At 40.0% G+C, this 18100-nt stretch overlaps 1 protein-coding gene across 9 annotated transcripts in view; it reads left to right on the forward strand.

Moving 5' to 3' along the window:
- The first annotated feature begins 1377 nt into the window (after nucleotides 1-1377).
- Nucleotides 1378-18100, forward strand: part of PUM2 (pumilio RNA binding family member 2) — a 96421-nt gene continuing 79698 nt past the window's right edge. For 2 of the 9 annotated variants that reach the window (XM_048222455.2, XM_048222457.2), the window contains exon 1: nucleotides 1597-1720. The gene's annotated coding sequence lies outside the window, so the exon portion shown is untranslated. Of the gene's footprint in view, nucleotides 1413-1461; nucleotides 1721-18100 lie in introns of those variants that run through there. The other 7 variants (XM_048222456.2, XM_048222454.2, XM_026519420.4 and 4 more) reach the window with 7 other exon arrangements.

Genomic DNA, 18100 nt, shown 5'->3' on the forward strand with positions numbered 1-18100 from the left:
GAACACAAGAAGGCTAATTAAGAGCCTGCTATAGAAATCCAGACCTGGGAAGCAAGGCTAGTATTAATGAGGATACATGAGGAAAAACTGTCTCCAGAAATATCTGGGAAGTGCAAATCCTATATGGGGGAGAGAGGTATAAGAGAAAGAGACAAGGATGGTTCAAAGGACTAACTTGGGGTACTCAATAGGTCGAGGCACTACCAACTGTTGAGATAATACAAGAATTGGGGTTGGGGGATGGGTGTGGGTTGTTTTTGTTTGGTGCCAGGAAGAATATTCAAGTGGAAATATCTATAAGCCTGAAATGTGGCCCACAGGTAAAGTCTTGAGGAAGATTCAAATGTCACATGCTTTAGGTAATAATGAAAAACCAAAGAGCTCAGGCATTCAACATGATTGTTAAACACTATGGCCCAGGCCCTGGGGAACACAACACACATGCGTGAACAAAACACACATGGTCCCTGCAGCCCCTCTTGGAGCTTACAGTCGCCCAGGAAGATAAATTAAAAGGCACTCCATTTCAGAAATACAGAATGTCAGAGAGGAGTTGTGCAAACCATGGAGAACAAGGTGGACACAGTCCCGGTGCCCCTACCACATTACAGCTGTGTGACAGAGGCAGACCAGTTGGGTCTCAAGCCTGGAATCACCACTACCAAAGCCACGGAGCCAGGACCGCGCGGGTTTGGTCTCTAACTCAGGGGGGCGGGGGGGGGGGGTGTGGAGGTGCGGACGGGGTGGTGCACTTGGCGAGCGAGGGTGATGAAAATCGGAGACGAGTGAAAATCACTAGCCCAGTAGAACGACCTGAATCTCCTTTGTGTTTACCCCGGCCAAGCATTGCGGGCCGGCAATGTGCTCAGCAGGCTCCACTTGCCCAGGAGGCAACGACTAGAATGACAGTCCACTTAATGGGTTCACTTTTCCCCCCAAAACGCGTCTCCATCGTCTTGCTGCGGGGAGAGGCTGAGAATGAAGCTAAGGGCGTGGATTACTGTCCGGCTCCTGTGGGTGCTAGCACCCGAGAAGCGAAGTTCGAGGAGTACCACGCAGGCAAAGGCACTGACACCCGCACAGGCAGTTGGCGGAGAACAATGAGCTACCAGGGAGGAAGCCGAGGGTAAGCGAATTCGGAAGTCGAGGCCCCACGCGGGAAGACAGAGGCGAACGCGGCGCTCGGCGACACCACGCCTGCGCCGCCCGACCTCGGGCGCGCGTCCCCGCTTGGCGCCGCCGCCGAGACCAGAACTAGCTGCAAGCCAGCAAGGTGAGGGCGGGGGAGCGCACGCCTGAGGGACGGCCGAAGCGCGCGAGCGCAGAGAGCGTGCGCACGCGCAGAACTCCCGCCGGCCGGCGCCCGGAGCGCGGGAGAAGCGACGGAAGCCATTGAGAGGAGCCGCACCTTGGTGAGTGTTCCCCCTCCCCTTTCTCCCGGAGTGCCTTGCGCGCGCCCGGTGGGCGGGGGGGGAGGGGAGGGGAGGCGGCGGTGGCAGCCATGTTGTTGTGAGTCTCTGTGTCTCACCCTCGGTACTTCGGTGGTTCGGAGGAGGAGGGGGAGGAGAAGGAGGAGGTGGGGTGGGGGGGAGGGAGGTAGGTGGAGAAAGAAGATATTGCCGCCACCGAAGGCGGAGGAGGGAAGGACGGCCAAGAGCGACGCCGCCGTGTGCCCAACGGTCGGTGTCCCCGGCTGAGGCAGCGCGGCCGCAGCAGCCCCGTAAGTCAGTCCGCGATTGCTCCCTCTCCCCGTGCTCTGGCGCCGCAGGAGCTGGCTTCCCGGGCTTTGTGTGGCAGTCTCGGCGGGAGCAGCCTGCAGGGCGGGAGGGCGGACAGGGCCTGCGGGCAGCCCGGGACGGCTGCGGCCTGGGGCCCGCTCGCACAATGCGGGGGGAGGGGTGCCGGAAGGGGGTGTGCGCCCGGCGGGGGGGGGGGTGCTCGCCTCTCCCGCTTCCTTTCCTCCCCCACGCCACTGCCTCGCGGCGCTGGGGGGCCCACCCCACTTGTCCTGGGTTTCTTCGGCGCTTGAGGTTAGGGACCGAGCTGTCCGTTCAGCCCATGGTCGTTAAGAGGGGAGAGGCCGGTAGATGCAAAGAAGTGTGCGAGTTGGAAGTGGGCGAAGAGGAAGGAGTGGGTTTATGAAAACAAGTGTGGGAATTCTTGGGGGTCCGAGTGTGTCCAGGAAAAGCTTTCGGCAGACAGGTGGGGGTATGAAAGAAACAGCGACTTGGGTTAGACTCGTTAGGTGCCATTATTAAGGAATGTTAATGTTTCTGTTATTGGAACAGATTTTGACCCTCCGGTTTAAATTAAGACGAAAGAAAAGGTTAGAGGTTTCAGACATTTTAGCAGTAGTTTTGTGTCTGTATTGGCCCAAATTTTGGGATAAGTGTTTAAAAGTTTTATTCCCAAACGCGTGTAAAAGTTACGCTGCTTCTGAGAACACAGCTAGGGAAAACCCATTTTTCTTAACTTAGTTTTTCATTCTAACACATATTTAAACATTTTGGGGCTTAATATTACGAACATATTAGGTGTAATAAGACAATCATGTCAGTTAAATCAGGATTTCGGACTTTGTGAGATTTTAACGTAAGAAAACTGGTGATAGGTTTTATTTGGTAAAGGTTTTTAGGGAAAGCTTTATTCGATGCTTTTAAACGCTTAAGAGAAATGTAGTATCTGTAAAGGTATATCAAGAAAACAATTTTAAAAAGAGAGTTACCTAAGGATTTTAAAAGCTTGTTTACTGCTTAGATTCGTGTTTAATAGGTGACTCACCATGTGACCTGAAGTATCGGAGGATGATTTAAGGAATTCTGGCTAGGAATTTAAAATACAAGGACAAGTATTTTTAATCGGCTTAAGTTTCTGTCCTTAAGTCTTTTAATATTCTTTTTAAAGATGATTTTCTTCATCTTCACAGGTATCGTAAATAGTTGATATTTCCCTTTTTGTATGAATGTCTTTTAAAGTTCAGTTTTTGGTGAACTTAAGTTATTTAGAATTGTCTTTTGGTGTCCTGAAGGCCGGTTTTTGTACCCAGTAAAGGTTTACACTGATTTAAAAAATTAGTTGTATTTCAGAATCCTGGTTCTTAAGCTTTTAAGCTTTTTTTTTTTTTATTTGTACAAGTCGGTCTATTTATTTAGTCTTCAAGTTATTTGCTATTAACAAACTTTAACATCTTCAAGAAGATTTAAACTTTAATTTTTATACATAGTTTTCTTAATTTTAGTGCAAAGTTCCCTCAGATGTTTTAATATTTAGTAAGATTTCAACTTATTTGCCATATTTAAGTTGGTCTTACAAGGTTATCCACTTTAATAGACCAGTTTTTCTTAGGCATTACAAGTGTGTAAGCCAAACTATGCAGTCTCAACAAAGATAATACTAGGATTTTGTTTCTGTTAAACCTTCCATACTTGTTTATAAATCTTTCTGGTGATGAAATGTAATTTGTCTTCCTGTGTAGGTACTTAGCAGAAGTAACTATGATCACAGATTTGGGCCAGATGTGACATCCAAAGCCATGACCAGATAGTCTTGCTTTTTATAGACATTGACAAGATCTTCATAATTTCAAGGGGAGGTTGGTTCCTGTCTCCTGGACTTAAGTTCTCCATACTTCCTAATTCAATGACCTCTAAATTTGCTGGATTTCTAATGTAGCAAAATATTCTGTATTTTTTCATGTTCCTAAGATTTAGGGTTATTTTAAATATCTGAATGTATCTCATATGGCTTTGGCTTGCATTCTTAGTTTGTGGTTGTTTTACTGATAGGTGTGTGATTAATATAAAAATTATACTAATAACTAATGAATTGGTTTGTGATGGATTAGGTAGATTTTTTGCTGTTTTTAAGAAGGCCTTAAAAACAGTCTGACTTGGCTCCTGTTGTCCCACTTCTTCACTACAGCCTGATGCATTTGTAAGGAGGAACTGATAGAGTATGGCTTAGTCTCCTTCCTCTCTCTCTCTTTGGAAGTCTGCCCCCTGCAGAAAGCACTTTGTTCTGCTGCTTCTTAAGGCCACCATGACAGACTCTGCCCCTTTTTGGAGGACCATCAGTTGTCCAGTGCTATCTCTGACTGGTTTAGGATAATTAAGGGGTGTGGTGGTAGGAACCCCACTGGCCTAGGTCTAAATTAGTCGTTCCATTGTAGCTCGGTCAGTAAAAGGAGATGTTTGAACTGCTGTCAGTCTAGTTCCTGTGTATCTCACTTCTGAATCCTGATGTAGTGGAAAAAGTTTTCCTTCAAACCTTATCATTTAGAAGCTAATATTTTAATAATGATTTTTATATTTAGGAATACAGGTAGAAGACATTTTTCACTTAAAATGTATTGCTTTTGTAGTGGGAAAAGTGAATTTACAGAGCAATTAGTTGAAGCCTTTCCAGTGAAACAATATAGAATTATTACATAGGTAGGTTCATAGTAAATGGTGTTTTCTTCTCAGAGTTTCAGGTAGCAGTATGTTTACAGACATAAGGTTAATGTATTTTTTTCCTTAGTCCAACAAGTCAAAAGATCCAACTTCTTTATAAATGAAAAAGTAAGATTTGCCTCATTAACAGTGTCACCTTCTAGAGCGTCATTTCTTCTTTCTTTTCTTTTCTTTCTTTCCTTCTTTCCTTCCTTCCTTTCGATTTTATTTGTCAGAGCAAGAGAGCACAGCAGAGGGAGAAGCAGGCTCTCCGTTGAGCAAGGAGCCTGTGGGACTCAGTCCCAGAACTCTGGGAACACGACCCAAGCCAAAGGCAGATGCTTAACCGACTGAGCTACCCAGGGGTCCCAAGTCGTTTAATTCTTAATGAAATTTTGGACATTTTTTTCTTTCATTGACTTTTTCCCTAAAAGTTTTATTTGACCCTTTCCTGACTCCTACAGATTTTTCTAAAATGCTTTAAAGAATTTAAAAAGTTTGGGTTATCAAGCACATTGGCAAAATCATAGTTTATGTAGTATATTTCACCTTTGCAAATGTAGCTTCTCTAATCCCATCCATTTTTAGTTTACACATTACATATTTTTACTTCCTATTCTTTTTTAGAGAGATAAAAGGTGTTGGAGTAGAGTACTAGAAAACCATACAGATGTGTACACTTTATGTTCATATCCCAGGATTTCACTGTAGCTGCCAGGTACAAAAAAGGTGAAGAAGTGTGAAGGGAGAAGGGGTAGTTGATTGTCAGAATACTTTGGACTGAAAATGGGACAGGGAAAGGAAAAAGGCAGTCATTATCACCTACCTAAGGCAAAAGGTACATTTGAACCACAGAACTTCCCTTCCAGGAAGGAATTTGGTGAAATTGACTATAAAATGACACTACAAAACCATCATTGAACACCTGTCCAGGAGAGTAAAACCTGCAACTGACTGCCAGAGTATATAAAAAATGGTGTGTGGCAGGGGATAGAGTATAAAAGGCTCTTTTGACACATTTTTTAGTCATGAAAAAAAAATCACTAATTATGTAGAGAGCCTAGTTTGAGGATGGATCTTTGTGATTTTTTTTTAACATTTATTTATTTGAGAGTGAGCACACATGAGGTGGGAGGCAGAGAGAATCCTCAAGCGGACTTCCCACTGAATGCAGAGCCTAGTGCAGTGCTAGATCCCTGGATCCTGAAATAAGACCTGAGCCCAAATCGAGAGTTGGTGCTTCATCGGCTGAGCCACCCAGGCACCCCAGACCTTTGTGATTTTATTGTAGTGGACATCTCATATCAAGAGTTTTAGATCTCAAAGTGGTGATCTGTGATTTTAGGCACTGTTTTTTGAGAGACTTACTTAGGGATCAGTGGGATATCATCTTGGCTGTGTAAGATGCAACTGGTTTTATTCATTCAGACATTAAAAAGGTAAACGAGTAGTAGAAACAACCTGATTCTAAGTATAGGTCTTTGCTAGGCAGTCAAATAAGGCAAATTGTATAGAGAAAAATATGGATGGTTTTGTCTGATTTTGTTAAATACCAAAAATTATGTACAGATGGGAGCTACTTGTGTTTTCCATTTTGGTGACCAGGTCATTTATTAATATCTGTTTAGTATTCTATCAGCACTTTAAGTTTGAGTAAATGTAAAGTGTTAAATTTCCTGGAATACAGTCTGAATCTTTAAATCTGATATAAACAACAAGATTTGAAATTTTGAGAAGATGATAGCTGCAGTTTTCCCTGGAGATGTTTTCTTGGACCTACCTTGAGGTCGAAGTGTAATAGATTGCTGAAAAGGGATCCAAGGGAAAGTCTTAGGTGCCTTCATTTAATCTCTAAGTTACGTTGCTCCTACGCTAGCAGAAATGGGAGTACACTATCTAGGAACTTGCCAAAAATAAATTGTTTGCTAATTTTTATTGTAAGGCTGGTTGAGAAGATAGTCATGGAATATTATTTGAGGAACATTCAGTTCCATTTGTTACTCTGGATAGTGTAAGTTTTATCTTCTCATCAAGGTAGACTACCAGAGATTTGCACACATTTTTTGAGATTTGTATGCCTATGATGTGCGAGACGTTTTTTAGGTACTGGTGGTACCAGATCCTTGTTACTGAGTTCATAGTAAAGTGGAGGGTAAGATAATTAAACTTGTGATTGCAGTGCAGTACACTAAGTGGCACACATACTGTGTTAAAAAAGTGCTGTGGACTCACATAGGTAGACATTGCAGGGGCCAGGAAGAGCTTTTCATGTGAGGTTAAGTTAGGCTTGGAGAGGGGCGCCTTGCTGGCTCAGTAGAGCATGCAACTCGGTCTTCAGGGTCATGAATTCAAGCCCCATGTAGGGCTCTCTCTGCTTAACGGGAGCCTGTTTGTCCCTCACCCTCTGCCTGCTGATCCCCCTGCTTGTGTGCATGTACTCCCCCAAATAGATAAAGTCTTAAAAAAAGAAAAAGAAAAATGACTGGACAGATACGTAGGGGGACCCACCAGATTTAAAGGCTTTTTCTGATTTGGATAATCCTGAAACACTTTGGATATCCCAGATTATAACTGGGAAGATTTAGACCATATTGTCCTGGAACCCTTACAGAATTAACTGTGGAATTGCTTTCTCTGGATTGTTACAGGTTAGGTGCATGGCTTTCCTTCAGAGACTGACTATAAAAAATAAGATTATGAAACCTTGAATCAGTTGAGAGAATGTTGTTGAGATTTTCTATTATAATTCTGTGTCCTCTATAATATCTCATATAAGAAATATCTTTGAAAGCTTAGTGCTAGAAAGAAGGTTGTTGGTATGATTTTTTTCCTATGGATAGTGAGAATTGTATGTAATTTATTGTATTTTCTCCTCTTTTATCTTTGTATCTTCAGAAGTTAAACTTAGAGTTTACTATTTTGTTATTAATACTTGTTTTGTTATTTTCTTAAGATTAGTTTTTGTTTTACTGTGTATATTTCCTATGACATACTTCATGTACTTTAAAAAATTTTTTATTTAGGGGCACCTGGGTGGCTCGGTTGGTTAAGCATCTGCCTCAGGCTCAGGTCATGATCTCAGGGTTCTGGGATAGAGCCCCATGTTGGGTTCCATGCTCAGTGGGGAGTCTGCTTCTCCCTCTCTTCCTCTCCCCACCCCTCGTGCACACTCGCTTTCTGTCTCAAATAAATAAAATCTTTATAAGGGGTGCCCAGGTGGCTCAGTAAGTTAAGCATCTGACTCTTGATCTCAGCTCAGGTCTTGATCTCAGGGCTGTGAGTTCAAGCCCTGAGCTGGGCTCTACACTGGGCATGGAGCCCAGTTAAAAAAATTATTTTTAAAAATTTAAATGTATATAAAGCAAGTTTCGTTTAAATTCTACTCAGGAATGTTTCTACATAGACCCTTTTTTGGTATATAACTTAGGTAGTCCTGGAAACTTCACAGATTTGGTTTCTCTCTTCAGACACTGTAGCCTAGGCATTTGTTTTTTCAAGTTATTTATTTATTTATTTTTAAAGATTATTTGTCAGAGAGAGCGCGTGCGTGCGTGCATACACAAGCAGGGGAAGCGACAGGCAGAGGGAGAAGCAGAATCCCAGCTGAGCAGGGAGCCCGATGCGGGACCCTGGCATCATGACCCCAGCCAAAAACAGACACTTTACCGACTGAGCTGCCCAGGAGTCAACTATTGACTTATTTCTTTAAACTAATCTCTACACCCAGGTTAGGGCTAGATCACATCCTGGAGATCAAGTTTGGTTTTTTTTGTTGTTTTCTAAGCAACAACTTGGAAAGTTTTTTGTTTTATTTATTTTTTTAAATTAATGTACTTGAGAGAAAGAGAGGGAGAGCACAAGCAGGGGAACAGCAGAGGGAGAGAGAGAAGCAGGCTCTCCCTGAGCAGGGAGCCGGACGTGGTGCTCAGTCTTAGAACCCTGCGATCATGACCTGAGCTGAAGGCAGACACTTAACCAACCATCTGAACCATCCAGGTGCCCCGGAAAGTTTTTTTTAAAACTTCAACATCTTTAAAAAATTGCCTAGGTCAACTCACTAAGTTATTGAGGGAAAAAATGATTGTTTTAAAAGTGGTATTATATTTATTCTTGAATATTTGAGGAACTTTAAAAATCACAACTCATCACCTGAAAGATTACTCTTTAACTGAAAAGTTTATACAACTCATATTTTTTCATAGACTACTCGTAGTAGGCGTCATAAGTCGAGCATATTTTAGAACAACTATCGTAAGTTGTGGCTTTTCCTAGGCAGAAGGTAAGAGAATTGAAATATGTAATTGACTAATTTTTTTCTGTATCTTGGAAATGACTAGAAATACTGCTCAAAATAAATTTCTTTTGCATTAACATAATATTTACAGAAGAAAGTTAGGATAATACGGGGTTAAAGTTAAGCAGTGTTAACTGTGGGACTTACTTTGTGAGAATGAATTCTGAAATGACCATGTGCGCAGCTTGAAAAAGAACAAATGGGTACCAGCGAGTAGCATATCTTAAATGTATTGGACAGGAAACCTCTTACTTCAAAGAACACTGTGAATTGGTGATTAGGGAAAACACTTCGGAAAATTCTGGCCTAAAGAAAAAAATCCGGGACACCTGGTTAAGCGTCTTCTTCAGCTCAGGTCATGATCCCAGAGTCTGAGACTGAGTCCCGCATCGGGCTCCCTGCTCAGTGGGGAGCCTGGTGCTCCCCCTGCTTGTGTGTGCTTCTCTCTCTCTCTCTCTCTCTAATAAATAAAATCATAAAAAAAATAAAAACATTTAGAAAAAAATAAAAAATCCTTTTAAAACTGCATTTGAGTCTGCTGCTTAGAATGGTTATTTTTTCTCAGTTGTCTCAGACCATGCATTGAAATGATTACCTTTAGTTCTGTTACAACCTAACATTTCTTGGATATTTCTCCTTGGTGCTATATTAATTCTGATTGATTATGTATAATAATTAAAAATTAATAGATAACCATTTGAGACAAGTCTTCACTTGTTGGGCATTCAACCTAGTACTAAAGTGAATTGAAAATAACACAGGATCACTTGTACTTCATTCTGTGATAAAGCCTTTAAACTTTAGTGCATTTAAATGGTATTAATATAGGATCTTAAAAAAAAAAAAACTTCCTTTACTGACTTCAGTGAGCATTACAACACAGAAAAAATGCGAAGACAAAGCCGGTAGTACCTCCTCTCCAACCAGAGTTCAGTGTTTGTTTTGTCATAGTCCACACAGATGTATAATAATACATTGCTCCTCTCTTTTAAACAAAAATAGGATCATATGATACACCTTCAGCAACTTGATATTTTTATTCAGTATCATAGACATTTTACTGTATTTGTACATGTAACTTTAATAACTTGTACAATTCAGTACATAGATTTTTATTTTGTTAAACCATTTTTCTGTTGCGTTTACATTCAATTTTTTTATATTTTATATTTATTTTTTATTTAAATTCAATTAATATATAGTGTATTATTAGTTTCAGAGGTACGTTGTTCAATTCTTATTTTTGAACCACTGCAAGCAGTGCTGCAGTAAATGTTACGCAGTTCATTCTTTTCATGTTGGTGCTCTTTATGTAAGGTAAATTCCCAGAAGAGAAATTCCTGGGTTACAGGATTTTATGTTGATTTTTTTTAAACAACAAAATACTCATTATGGTAGATGATTAATACTCTCGAAAGCACTTATATTTTAATTTCATTATTTCATTTATTTTTCACAACAGTCCTGTGAGGGAGGCATATTCTCATTTGCAGGTGGGGAAACAGGACCAGTGTTCAAGTGTTCTGGGTTCATTCACCTAGTTTGGGACAAACATGGAACTATATTCTAGATCTTCAGATTCATCTGTTATGCCATGATGAACAATCTAAAATTTTTTATTTGGAAAACAACACGGTGTTTGTGGATATATTCCTTAGCTGTAAGTGATATGGTAATGTGTAAGGGTCTTAGTCCTGTACGTGCAAGGAAGCATCATCTGGAGAACTTAAAAAATACTAATAAAAATATGTCCCTGTTTCCCTGCCCAGACTAATTCAGTAAGTTTTATATAAGCTGGAACTGAGTGCAGTTTTAAGTTTTCTACCTTTTAAGTTTTCTACCTAGATTCTGATGCACTGAGGGCATGAGAACCAGTGGCCTTAAAATTGGGGTGCTCATATCCCTGAGGGGGTGCATGAAGAATTTCCAAAATGTTAGCACATTTAGTTTTCTGGGAATCAGTTAACAGTTCCTCCTTCTATAGACTAAGAAATGCATACCTGTGATCCATCCCAAATCTTAATGTGGTATGTTTCACTGACGGTTAAGCCTTCAGGGCACAAAACTTAAAAAGTTAGCTTTCTTCAGTGGTTAATCTCATTTAGTCTTAATTCATTGACATTGCTGTTAGGAATGAAAATGTAGGATAGAACTGGAGTATTTTGGCCTCTGTTGGAAGTTCAGATCAGCGATAGTCTTGGGCAATAGGAGTAATGGCAAATTAAAAAAAAAACCGCTCACCATGGGGTGTCTGGGTGGCTCAGTCGGTGAGTGTCCAGCTCTTGGTTTCAGCTCAGGTTATGATCTTAGGGTAATGGGATAGAGCCTCCATGCTCAGCAGGGAGTCTCCTTAAGCTCCTTTCCTCCTCCCCTGCTCATGCATGCACTTTCTCAAAAACCTTTTTTAATATTTATTTATTTGAGAGAGAGTGGCGAGGGCGAGTGGGGGGAGGGGCAGAGGGGGAGAGAATCTCAAGTAGACTCTGCACTAAGCATGGAGCCAAACGTGGGGTTCGATCCAAAGGTCCTGAGATCATGACTGGGCCAAAATCAAGAGTCAGGTGCTTAACCAACCGAGCCACCCAAGTGCCCCCAAATAAATAAATCTTTAAAAAATAAAATAAAAACCAAAAAAACAGTTCATGTCTTCTTTCCTAAGCTTTTGTCAATACTTACTGAGCAGAAACTACTATGAAATTTACTTTGAAAGCAAGAAAAATGGGGGCGCCAGGGTGGCTTAGTCGGTTAGGCATCTGCCTTCAGCCCAGGTCATGATCCCAGGGTCCTGGGATGGAGTCCTGCCCTGGGCTCTCTGCTCAGCAGCAAGTCAACTTCTGCCTCTCTGCGATCTCTCTTTTGCGTGCTCTCAAATAAATAAATAAATAATGTTTTTAAAAAGCTAGAAATATGTAAATTATGTTTATCACAGCATATTGTCAAATGTGTTGAGGAGTTTAAAAGGTATGATTTGAGGGGCGCCTGGGTGGCACAGCGGTTAAGCGTCTGCCTTCGGCTCAGGGTGTGATCCCAGCGTTATGGGATCGAGCCCCACCTCCGGCTCCTCCGCTATGAGCCTGCTTCTTCCTCTCCCACTCTCCCTGCTTGTGTTCCCTCTCTCGCTGGCTGTCTCTATCTCTGTCGAATAAATAAATAAAAAAATCTTAAAAAAATAATAATAAAAGGTATGATTTGAGTGGTTCCTTTTTTTTTTTTAAAAACACACTTTGAGGAATATATCAAAGAGTAGGGTAGAACTAACCTAGATGAAGTGGTTAGAAAACTAAGTGCTAGCTATTATAAGTACAATGCCTTTAAATCAGCTGATGAGAAAATTAGATCTACAAATTAGATTTTGCTTTTTTAAAGCCCAAAGTGCCATGAAGGTGTGGCTAGAGGTATTTACTGTAGTAGGTATTGAGTATACATGTAAATTCCTTTATGTTGCCTTAAAAACCCTTAGACCTTTACAAATAAGACCAGAATATTTGTCTTTTAAGTGATGGCCTAGTTTATGAAGAAGATGTTTTTCTGGCGTGTTTCTTTGTAATTCGTACATAGCTTATGTATAGTTGTACTTTTTTGGGAAAGATTTTATTTATTTATTTGAGATGGGGGGGCAAGCACAAGCAGGGGGAGAAGCAGGCTCCCTGCTGGCAAGGAGCCAGGTGTGGGGTTCGATCCCAGGACCCCGGAATCAAGACCGAAGCCAAAGGCAGCCGCTTAACCAACTGAGGCACCCAGGTGCCCCACTTATAGGTACACTTAAGAAATCCTTAAGTTCTACCATGCATAAGGCCACCGATTTCCACTCTGACTTGACAATAAGAACTATATAAATGTGTTTAGTGATTTCCAGCATGTATATATTTAAATATTTTCAAAGAGATAAGTAATGAGTGGGAAATATTCAAGGAGTAAATACCTATCAGTTGTAAAATAAAAATCATGCATTCCCTTTTCCCAGATGTGTCACTAATAACAGTTGTGTCCCAGTTTCTGATTGTTTTCTATGTATGCATATATGTATGTTTTTATCCTCTTTTTACAAAAGTTGGATGATAGACTGCTTTTCCCCTTGCCTTTTCACTTACATCCTGGATTTTTTTTTTCATATATGCCTAAATACATTTATCTCATGCTTTTATTTATTTATTTATTTTTAAAGATTTTTATTTATTTATGTGACAGAGAGACAGCCAGTGAGAGAGGGAACACAGCAGGGGGAGTGGGAGAGGAAGAAGCAGGCTCCCAGCGGAGGAGCCTGATGTGGGACTCGATCCCGGAACGCCGGGATCACGCCCCGAGCCGAAGGCAGACGCTTTAACGACTGCGCTACTCAGGCGTCCCTATCTCATGCTTTTAATTGGACTCATAGTTGATAATGTTATCAGTTTCTCTCTGTCCCTATTACACTAGCTTTAGTATTCTTCCTTTGATCCCCTCCCTCATTTCATGGAACATGGTGTGATCAGAATAGTTTGCATAATTGTGTTACATGTTTTTTTCTGTCCTAATTCTGATAGAAGTTTTAAAGTCTAACAGGTGGGCTCCTAGGTGGCTCAGTTTGTTAATCGTCTGCCTGCGGCTCAGGTCTTGATCTCAGGGTCCTGGGATGGAGTCCCACATCGGGCTCCCAGATCATCGGGGATCCTGCTTCTCCCTCCCTCTGTCTGCCGCTCCCTGTTTTTCTTGCTGGCTCGCTCTCTGTCAAATGGATAAATAAAATCTTTTTTTTTTTTTTTTTAAGTAACAGGTAGTATGATGTTATTGAAAATACCAATTAAATGCCATGGGAATTAAGAAAAAAATTGGGGGTAGGTTTTGATGGAGAAAGTGGCATTTGAGCCAAATTTTGAGGTTATAGTATTTGCATATGAACAGATAAATGGCAAAGGCCTATCCAGGGGACTTGAATAGTGTAAACAAAAGGATGATTGGGGTGGGGGGAGCTTTAAGAGAGTTGTATAATTAACATACCGGCTTACTTATGGTTTATGCTTGGTTGGTACGGAAAAGAGAAGAGCCTTTGGAGTCTTGACAGTATCAGATCTGCCATTTTAGTAGTTTTGTCTGTTAGGATATGGAAATTGGCCACAATTTACTTATTTGTAAAGTAAGAATACAGTAGCTACTTTTCTGGATAGTAGTGAGAATTAGATATAATGTGCCTAGTACAATATCTGACATGACATGAAATTTTGTTCCCCAGGGGCGCCTGGTTGGCTTGGCTGAACTTCTCTTGATTTTGACTCTGGTCGCTATCTCAGGGATTGTGAGGTCAAGCTCCATATTGGGAATCCATGCTCAGCAGGGAGTCTGCTTGAGATTCTCTCCCTCTTCCCACATATGCGTGCTCTCACTCAAATAAATCTTAAAAAAAAAAAATTGTTCTCTTTGGGGGGTGGTGTCTGATAAAAATTAGTCCAGAGATTTTGTGTTCTTTGGAAATCAGTTTTTGGGGAAAAAATTTCATGTACCACTTAGCAAAAATATGGTTGAGAAAGTAATCATTGATACTAAGTTTATACAATAGCTTGGACCCTAAGTCAGTTAACCTTGTGGAGAGTAGCTACCTTTATAAGCTGCAGTTTATATATGTTTTGTTTAAAAAAGCAGGGGTGATTTCAGATTGTACTTACCCCTCAAGACCCAGCTTGAAAACCACCTGCTTCACATGGCCATCATATTGTTAAATATATTTTATTAAGCTCTATTATGGAGATATTAAACACAGAAGTAGAGTAATGTGTTGTATCTTCAGATATCTATCATTGATATTTAATCTTGTGTGAAATCTAATATTTTACTTTTTATAAAAGAGTACTTCACGGGCACCTGGGTGGCTCAGTTGGTTAAGCATCTGCCTTCGGCTCTGGTCATGATCCCAGGGTCCTGGGATTGAGCCCCGCATCGGGCTCCCTTCTCAGTGGGGAGCCTGCTTCTCCCTCTCCTGCTCCCCCAACTTGTGCTTGCTTGTTCTCTCCTCTGTCAAATAAATACATAAAATCTTTAAAAAAAAAAAAAAAAAAAGAGTATGTCAAAGTAACTCCCAGACAGCAGGCCATTTTAAGCATAAATTCTCTGGGGCGCCAAGGTGGCTCAGTCAGTTAAGCATCCGACTCTTGATCTCACTCAGCTCAGATCTTGATCTCAGGGTCGTGAGTTCAAGCGCCTCATTGGGTTTCACACTGGGTGTGGAGAAAAATATATATAAGCATAAATGCCCTTACTCATGAGGACTTACTAAAATATATAATTCTCTTGCTGTTCTTACCACTAACAAAATTCGTGAATATCATATATACTCATTCTGTATTTAGAATTCCCTGATTTTCTCAAGAAAGTCTTTTTTATAGTTGGTTTATTAAAATCGTGATTCAGACAAGGTTTCTGCAATATATTTGACATTTGAGCCTTTTAGTCTGAATAATATTCTTCCTTCTCTCTTCCCCTTTTCCATATTCTGGATTAGATGATTACTTGTGTTATCTGTTGACTCTAAACAGTATTTAGATCTGGCGACTTTATTAGATTGAGATTTAGTGGGTTATTTTTTTGAGACAATTTTTCATAGGTGGTGGTGCTGTTTCATGTTTTATCATGGGGCATACGTTTGCTTGTTTTACTTTTAAAATGATAGCGTATTAAATCACATAAAATGTTAATTTAGAAATACTCCCTTTGGAGGAGCTCATTTCATAATATATCTTTGATATTTCACATGTATCTTTGACTCATTAGAGTCACTTTGTGTTATCTAACAGTTTTTTTAAGCATGTCATCTTCACATCCAAGTTATTTGACCTGCTTCTCTCAGGTATTATCTAAAAGTATCAAAAACCAGGATTGATTGAGGTCGATTTAGTTTGGAGATTTTCTCTAAGCAGTATTTCGTGTTTCAAAATAAAAGAATTTCCTTAAGCAGTATTTTATTTCTCAAAATAAAGCAATTGCAAGAATGCCGTGTAAAATAAGAGACTTCGTAAGAAATCAAATACTTGGTGATTCTCCTTTGAGAGAACTTTAAGGGAAAAAAAATCTTGCCTCATATTTGCATATATGTAAGTTAAGTATCCTGTTTTGCCTCTTTGAGAATATGTTCTCTGTGAGATTTATCCTCAGAGAGCTAAAGCATTCTTGCATGGAAATACTGGGTATATTTGTATTTAGTGTCTAAATGCTGATGTTGGAACAATCTAATTTCTAATCTTAGAAGATTTAAGGTAGGGTCTTTGAAGATTTCTGGTTTCTAGGAATCTATATTAATAGTTGTGTGTGTGTGCTGTGCACATGCATGCCAAATTTCATTCAAAATGTAAAACTTTACTTTCCCTTAGTATAGTTGAGTCAGTAATACTGTTCTTTTATTGCTGGGAAAGCAAGCATATATAATTACCCCATGAAGTATGGACAAACAAGTAGCAAATATCAAAAAATGTTGATGTGGTTCTTGACTCAACTACTAGCTAAATGACTTGTTCAAACACCATTAGAAAAGTGTATGATTCAAGGGAAACAAACACAAAAAACGAACTTATTGGGACTTCATGATAAAAAACTTTGGCACTGTGAAGGAAACAATCAGCAAAACTAAAAGGCTGCCTTCGGAATGGGAGAAGATACTTGCAGACGAAGGCTTAGTATCCACAACCTATAAAGAACTTACCAAACTCAGCACCCCAGAAAAACAGTGCAGTTAAGAAATGAGCAGAAAACATGAATAGACACTTTTCCAAAGACGACTTCCAGATGGCTAACAGGCACGTGAAACAATGCTCAACATCACTCATCATCAGGGAAATACAGATCAAAACCATGATGAGATACCACCTCACACCTGTCAGAATGGCTACAGTTAACACAAGAAACAACCGATGTTGGCGAGGATGCAGAGAGAGTAGAACCCTCTTGGTGGGAATGCAAACGTCACAGCTACTGTGGGAAACAGTATGGAGGTTCCTCAAAAAGTTAAAAATAGAGCTACCCTGTGATCCAGCAATTGCACGACTAGGTATTTACCCAAAGGATACAAAAATACTGATTTGAAGGATTACATGCATCCCAATGTTTATAGCAACATTATCAACAATAGCCAAACTATGGAAAGAGCCCAAATGTCCACCGACTGATTAATGGATAAAGAAGATGTGGTATATATATACAGTGGAATATTACTCAGCCATCAGAAAGAAAGAAATCTTGCCAATTGCAACAACGTGGGTAGAGCTAGTTTGTATTATGCTAAGCAGAATAAGTCAGCCAAAGACAGACAAATACCATATGATTTCACTCATATGTGGAATTTAAGAAACAAAACAGATGAGCATATGAGAGGGTGAAAAAAGAGGGAAACAAACCATAAGAGACTCTTAATGATAGAGAACAAACTGAGGGTTGACGGAGGGAGTTGGGTGGGGAATGGGCTAGATGGGTGAAGGGTATTAAGGGGGCACTTGTTATGAAAAGCACTGGGTGTTGCATGTAAGTGATGAATCACTGAGTTTCTTGAAACCAATATTGCACTGTATGTTAACTAGAATTTAAATAAAAAAAAATTTTAAAGCCTCAAAATGTTTAAAGTTACGCGTAATAAAACACACACACACACACACACACACGAAAAGTGTATGATTCAATTCATGCCCCCAGAAAAAGTAAGTTACTGGGTGTTGATGGTGATTAGTAGAAACTTGCCATGTAAAATCTTTGAAGGCTAATGGTCTACTACTAATACTTAAGCGTGGATAGGTTTACCTTTGTCATGAATAAGGTATTACTAAACAAATTTGTTGGCAAATTTCCCAAAGTGATTTAAAATGCTGAAGAAATGAAGATATTCTTATAAGGACTTTAGTTCTTGTTTGCTTGCAGTGGATACCACTACTGCTCAATGATCATGTTCATTAAAAACTATCCAAGGAGGATGACTACCAAGAATATTTCATAAGCCTGTTAAGTTACTCTTTGTATTTATTGGCTTATACTTAATTAAGTTGTCGTGTAATTTTGTTTTTGTAATTAATGTACAAGATAGTAGTAGCCTTCAGTTATTATAGGACTAATATGGAAAAGTAGTGCCAATGGGAAGTTGCTATCAGACATTCTATGTTAATAAATGTCTTCATTGTTAGAGAAAGTCTGAGGAAGAACCTTGTTCACTGTCTCCATTAGAATGAGCATTGTGTATTAATATGTATGAAGGCATTTATAAACAGTTACTCTCCAGATATTTGATTTCTTGATCTGAATTTGCATTTCATACCATATAAAATAATTCTTTTTTGTTCAGTATATATCGAGCATTTATAGATAGCTAAGACACACTTCCTGGCCCCTTTGACCCCAGAGCTTAATTTCTATTATGGCCTTAAAAATA

This window comes from Ursus arctos, unplaced genomic scaffold (genome assembly GCF_023065955.2).
Source record: "Ursus arctos isolate Adak ecotype North America unplaced genomic scaffold, UrsArc2.0 scaffold_8, whole genome shotgun sequence".
NCBI classification, from domain to species: Eukaryota; Metazoa; Chordata; class Mammalia; order Carnivora; family Ursidae; genus Ursus; species Ursus arctos.